This window comes from Bubalus kerabau, chromosome 9 (assembly GCF_029407905.1).
Source record: "Bubalus kerabau isolate K-KA32 ecotype Philippines breed swamp buffalo chromosome 9, PCC_UOA_SB_1v2, whole genome shotgun sequence".
In the NCBI taxonomy this organism is placed as follows: domain Eukaryota; kingdom Metazoa; phylum Chordata; class Mammalia; order Artiodactyla; family Bovidae; genus Bubalus; species Bubalus kerabau.
Window position 1 is genome coordinate 33,716,683 of NC_073632.1, and position 7,522 is coordinate 33,724,204.

Genomic DNA, 7,522 nt, shown 5'->3' on the forward strand with positions numbered 1-7,522 from the left:
CAGCACTTTCACAGCATCATCTTTCAGGATTTGAAATAGCTCCACTGGAATTCTATCACCTCCACTAGCTTTGTTTGTAGGGATACTTTCTAAGGCCCACTTGACTTCACATTCCAGGATGTCTGGCTCTAGGTGAGTGATCACACCATTGTGATTATCTAGGTCATGAAGATCTTTTTTGTACAGTTCTTCTGTGTATTCTTGCCACCTCTTCCTAATATCATCTGCTTCTGTTAGGCCTAGATTACTTCAATATCTCCCAATTAACCTTCCAGCTTTCCAAACCTTCTCCACACAGCAACCAGATTTTTTTTTTTTTTTTTTGACTGCAAGTTAGTCAAATCACACCACTCCTCTGTTCAAAATCCTCTGGTGACTTTTCTCATTAGAGAAAAAAATCAAAGTCCTTACAAAGCTACACAGTTTGGCCCCAGCTGCTTTCCCAGCCTGGCCTCCTACTTGTAGGCTGTGCTCCAGCCTCAGGCATCCACGCTGCTCCTCAAACATCGCAAGCATGCCTCCTCCTCAGGCATTTAAGCTTCCCTCTACTTTAAATACTCTTCTAGTTGATAGTTTTGTGGTTCTTTGGCAAGCATTTTTCTTCTGTAATCTGTTCACATACCACTTTATCAGAGAGGACTTTTCTATAATTCAGCTCAGTTCAGTGGCTCAGTCGTGTCCGACTCTTTGTGACCCCATGAACTGCAGCACACCAGGCCTCCCTGTCCATCACCAGCTCCCGGAGTCCACCCAAACCCATGTCCATCGAGTCAGTGATGCCATCCAGCCATCTCATCCTCTGTCATCCCCTTCTCCTCCTGCCCTCAATCTTTCCCAGCATCAGGGTCTTTTCAAATGAGTCAGCTCTTCACATCAGATGGCCAAAGTATTGGAGTTTCAGCTTCAACATCAGTCCTTCCAATGAACACCCAGGAGTGATCTCCTTTAGGATGGACTGGTTGGATCTCCTTGCAGTCCAAGGGACTCTCAAGAGTCTTCTCCAACACCACAGTTCAAAAGCATCAATTCTTCAGTGCTCAGCTTTCTTTATAGTCCAATTCTCACATCCATACATGACCACTGGAAAAACCATAGCCTTGACTAGATGGACCTTTGGTTGACAAAGTGATGTCTCTGCTTTTTAATATGCTGTCTAGGTTGGTCATAACTTTCCTTCCAAGGAGTAAGCGTCTTTTAATGTCATGGCTGCACTCACCATCTGCAGTGATTTTAGAGCTCAGAAAAATAAAGTCAGCCACTGTTCCCCATCTATTTGCCATGAAGTGATAGGACCAGATGCCATGATCTCACTTTTCTGAATGTTGAGCTTTAAGCCAACTTTTTCACTCTCCTCTTTCACTTTCATCAAGAGGCTCTTTAGTTCTTCACTTTCTGCCATAATGGTGGTGTCATCTGCATATCTGAGGTTATTGATATTTCTCCCAGCAATCTTGATTCCAGCTTGTGCTTCTTCCAGTCCAGAGTTTCTCATGATGTACTCTGCATATAAGTTAAATAAGCAGGGTGACAATATACAGCCTTGACATACTCCTTTTCCAATTTGGAACCAGTCTGTTGTTCCATGTCCAGTTCTAATTGCTTTGTGTGAAATAACACTAGACACTATCTTTTTTATTGCATTTATCACCATTTACCACATCTCATATATATACATCTCTTAAATTTTTATTAGAGTAGAGTTGATTTACAATGCTGTGTTAGTTTCTGCTATGAAAGTGAAAGTGAAGTCACCCAGTCGTATCTGACTCTTTGTGACACCATGGACTGTAGCCTGCCAGACTCCTCGGTCTATGGAATTTTCCAGGCAAGAGTACTGGAGTGGGTTGCCATTTCCTTCTCCAGGGGATCTTCCCGACCCAGGGGCTGAAGCCAGGTCTCCCACACTGCAGGCAGGCACTTTACCATCTGAGACACCTGGGAACTTTCTTCTCTACAGCAAAGTAAATCAGTTATATATATATATATGTGTGTGTGTATATATATCTACTCTTTTTTAGAGTACTCTTTTCTCATATAGTAATTATAGATTATTGAGTAGAGTTCTCTGTGTTATACAGTAGGTTCTTATTTGTTATCTATTTCATATATGGAGGTGTGTATATGTCAATCCCAAACTTCCAGTTTAATTCTTTCCTCTTCTCCTCCCTGATAGCTGTAAGTTTGTTTTCTACATCTGTGACTCTACTTCTGTTTTGTTAGTAAGTTCATTTGTATCATTTTTTTAGATTCTACATATAAGCAATATATTTTATCTGTCTTTCTCTATCTGACTTATTTCACTTAGTATGATAATCTCTAGGTCTATCCATATTGCTATGAATGGCATTATTTCATTCTTTATTATGGCTGAGTAATATTCCATTTATATATGTACTTATCTTTAGCCATTCATCTGTCAGTGGGCATTTAGGTTACTTCCATGTCTTGGCTACTGTATATAGTGCTGCTATGAACACAGGGTTGCATGTATCTTTTTGAATTAGAGTTTTCTCCAGATGTGCATCCAAGACTGGGACTGCTGGATCATACACTAGCTCTATTTTTAGTTTTTTAAGGAACCTCCGTACTGTTCTCCATAATGGTTGTACCAATTTACACTCCCGCCAACTACATATATATAAATTGACCCTTCCCATAAATCAGGGCAGCACCTGGTATACAGTATAAGTTTAGTATTTGTTGAGTGGATATAATCAATCAAGGTTAGATTCATAATGAGGACATCATCTAAAATAAGAAATATGTAGAGAAACAGTGGATGATTTTTTACTTCCATTTCTCTGGGTCCCCACTCTATCCCTCAATCCATGAAAAATTTAAGGGAATCAGGAAAAGTATGTGGACCTCATGAAACAATGTGTTAATCAGCACTAAGTATAGAATAGCATGGTTTGGAGACCAAACAGGTGACCAGTTACAACTTCATACACTTTTTTAAGCCCCAAAAGTTTATATGGCTTTTTCACATTCATTTTCTAACCATATCTTCACAACAACACTGAAAATCAGTTGGGTGTATTATCCCCATTTCACAAACAAGAAAAATTAAGTTTAGCAAAATAAAGTTATTTCACCTGGTCACACAGCAAGAAGGTGGCAAGTGAGGATCTCAGATGCATCTCAGAAACTCTCAAAGTTTTGGTCTTTTCCCATCACACCAAGTACACAGATCCTAAATGCAGTGGTAGAATGGAGCTCATTACCTACACTCTCTTTGTTTCTCATAGGTGAACAACTGCACCAAATGTTTGAGTTTGGTGCAGCTGCTGAATTCAAGAGAAACTGATTTGGAATTTGTGGTGTGTGCTTGGTGTGGCTGCGTCTTTTACATCAATGGCTGATGTGTGAAATCACTCTGAATTAACAGTGATTCAGAACACAGTGTTATTCAGAATGATTGAAGGGTACATTCTGCTGGTATGATTTTCCGTTTTTCAGAGTGAGGAAGCTTCTTTATCAATGAGTGCAACACTGATGTTTTATCTCTAAACAGTTTGTGTATGTTTCTTAAGAAAAAGCATCATTTGATGGGTCCAGGCTTTCCTTTATACAGTTGTTGTCTAGGTTAGATGGAAGGACGATTCTTCTGATGAGCGTTAAGGAGGACCCTCTGGGCGGTTCTCCCTGTAGCTCTCCAGCACTGAGAGAGTGAAAATTTGGGAGTAAGTGTCCTCCAGCCCAGCTCTGCAGACACAAGCCTGGGGACAGCAAAGTATTATTACTGTGAGAACCGGAGATTGACGTCTAAAGGCTGAAAAGTCAGTGGTTCTGGGGAAGTTATTTCCTCTGATTTCAGCTGCCCGTCACCCCAGAACAACTGAGAGAGATATTGGCTTCATTTGGAAAATGGGAGGTTGAGAGATGACAAAGGCAGTGGTGGTTTAGTTGCTAAGATGTGTCCTGTTCTTGTGACCCCCTGGACTGTAGCCCCCTAGGCTCCTCTGTCCATAGGATTTCCCAGGCAAGAATACTGGAGTGGGTTGCCATTTTCTCCTCCAAGGGATCTTCCTGACCCAGGGACCTAACCTGAATTCCCTGCATTGCAGGCAGATTCTTTACCACTGAGCCACCAGAGAAGCCCCCAATGGCAAAGATATTGAAAATATAATTAGGGAAGGTTTAATTGTTCCTTACAATAGACAGTTCAAATAATAACATATACTCTACAAAAAGTAGAAAACAGGGAGCTTTTAACATAACAGAACATAATTAAGTGGCATAGAAATATTTGTAAAAGAAATTACCAGCAAAAGGTTAGTAATGAGGGGTCCCTATTTCCTCCAGAGGTTGCCCACATAAAATTAATGAAGGATTTAAGCAATTATTTGCACAATTAAAAATTTCTACTTCACCTCAATTACTGGAGCTCTCAGGTGAAAATTTTCAGAACCTAGATTATCACCATAATCTAGAAGGGTCTGTTTGCTTTGTATGGGTAAATATAACTATATGATGCTGCATTTGTTCTTCTGGCAAAAAAAAAACAAACAAAAACACAAAAAAATTGGTCCAAGCTCCTTTCATCTGAATGGTTTTCTTTTCTTTTTCAAAATAAAGATGCTCACATTTAACCCCTAAAGATTCTGATTCAGTAGATTTGGTTGAGGCTTTAGAAATCTAAGTTGGAAACAGCTTGCAGGATAATTCTGATTTTCAGCTAACTTTGGGATACACAAAACCACAGCATCTTTTTCCTGAGGTTTGTTATGCAGTGTGCTGTTTAAACAAACTCCAGCTCTCATTTGCTTTCTTATTATTTTCCTAGCTGTGCTGAGCACCAAAAAAGTCCATTTACTTTAAAGGTCCAGTTAACTGAATTTCTCTATGTTAACATAGTTCCATACTTTCCACTGGGTTTTTTTTTTCCCCCTTGGAGTGTGAGAATTTAATAGGGAATGCTCTTTGCAACCTTCAGCCTCTAATATCTGCAGCTTCAGTGTATCATACCTCTAATCTTATGAAAGGACATGTCACAGCCTCATATTTTTTCTCAATCTTAAAAAAATGTTAGCAGCATTTTCATAATTTCCCCCTTTTTCAGTTTGAGATTTCTATTGTCATTGATGGTAGAAAGAGGGTGAGAGAAATTAGAAGAATGAGATTAACAAATACACACTACTAAATATAAAATTTGGAGAAGGAAATGGCAACCCACTCCAGTGTTCTTGCCTGGAGAATCCCAGGGACTGGGGAGCCTGGTGGGCTGCCGTCTATGGGGTCACACAGAGTCGGACACGACTGAAGCAACTTAGCAGCAGCAACAGCAGCAGCAGCATATATAAAATACATAACCAACAAGGACCTACTGTATAGCACAGGAAAATGTATTCAAAATCTTGTAATAACCTATAATGGAAAAGACTCTGAAAAAGGAGGCATATGTCACTTGGCTGTATACCTGAGACTAACACAACATTGTAAATCAACTATACTTCAATCTGGGGCTTCCCAGGTAACACTAGTGGTTAAGAGCCTGCCTGCCAATGCAGGAGACATAAGAGACAACGGTTAGATCCCTGGGTCAGGAAGACCCCCTGGAGGAGGGCACGGCAACCCACTCCTGTATTCTTGCCTGGAGAATCCCACAGACAGAGGAGCCCGGGGGGCTACAGTCCGTAGCACCTCAAAGAGTCGGACACAGCTGAAGGGACATAGTATGCACACATGCATACTTCAATTTAAAAAGAAAAGGAATAGAAAGGCTGTATGCTCCATGAAAAGAAAACAATAAATAAATAAAGGGTACATTGATGTGCCTCTTGAGAAAATAACAGATCATGAACAAGGGCAACTTTGAGTAGGATTTCAGCCTTACTCAAAAACAACAACTCTCTTTACTCAGCAAAGAGCGCAATATTCAACCTTTTCATGGAAGGATTTAGTATTCTTTTCAAAGCAACATATCAAAAACCCACACACAATGGAAACATTCCCTCTCACTGGGGCATCAAAGAAGAGAAAACTTGCACACAGACTTTCTCAAATGAAGTCTTTTCATTTGCAGCCTCAGATATGTTCTCTGGGGATCACTGACTTAAAACCATGAAGAGGAGGATGAGGGGCCATCATGCCATTTCCATTAAAAGCAGTTGTTGAGGCCATTTTCCCATTTTCTTTCTCTTCTTCCTTATTTTGCTGTAATTCTTGCATTCCAATAAAATGAGGCTTCCTGCAGCAGGCCAGACAACACTGTTCTTCCTTAGCCCTAATGCCAGTTGCTTTTCAAGTGGGTGGTGGGATAACTAAGAACATTTGTTCCTGGGGCAGAGTCTCTCAAGATTTATTATAACAAAGTATTCTGCCCTTTCTCTTTGTGGGGACTTTTTTCTCTATAAAATTTAATTTAATTTCTTTTGGGAGAAGACCAGTGGCCAGTGAAAAGTCACAATCACACCATCTATGCAACCCAAGTGAAACAGGAAGAGACTTTTCCATTTAACACAGAGTTCTGACCTTATCCTGTGTACTTGGAAATGCACAGGGAAGTATAGTGACGTACATATTTGTATATATTTTGTTGCTGTTTGCCACAGATCCTAGCAGGCTGTGGCAGGCAGACTCCTAAAATGGCTTCCAATGATTGTGTTTCTCAGTACTCATGCTTTTGTATAATTCCACCCACCCCACGCCCCCTCCTTGTATGTGAGCTGACACAAATAACTAGTTTCTAATAAATAGACATGGCAAAAGTGATGGGAAGTCACTTCCATGACTAGATTACAAAGGATTGTGACTTATGTTTGCCAGCACACTCTCTCTCGGGGACACATTCTGCTGTTCTGTTGCAAGATGCTCTGTGGAGAGGCTTACAGGGCAAAGAATGAATGGCGACCTCAAGCCCATAGTTCAGCCAACCATCAGCAAGGATCCAAATCCCCAGGAGTGATCTAGATACAGATCCTGGTTGAGCCTTGCGTAGCCTCGTGAGAGACCCAGGGAGAACCAGAGGACTCAATGAAGCCCTGCCTGGGTTCTTGACCCACAGAAACTGCATGATAATAAATGTGTCTTATGCTGTTGTTTCAAGATAATTGGTTACAGAGCAATAGATAACTAATACATATGCATTGTTTTTGTAAATACTACCTTGGAACGTATACATACAAAAAAGTATGCAAATCATAAGGGCATAGTTCAGTGAATTTTTATAAAGGGAATACATGTGTATAATTACCATCCAAATAATAAAATAGAACATTACCAGCGTCCCAGAAACCTCTCTCTACCCCTCAAATCATTAACCCTTTCCAAGACAATCATTAGTTTGATTTATATTACAATAGGTTAATTTTCTTTTTGGGGGTTTTATGTGTTTTATGCTTAATTGCATTATATATTCTTCTGTAGCTGCCTTTTTTCTCTAATCATTTTTTTCCTAATAATTACATTTTTGAGTGTCATCCTTGTTGCTTCAGGTAGCAGAATTTCATTTACATTTACTACCATGTATCATGAATGTTTCCATTCTACTGTTGATGGACAGTTGGGGTTGTTCTTTTAA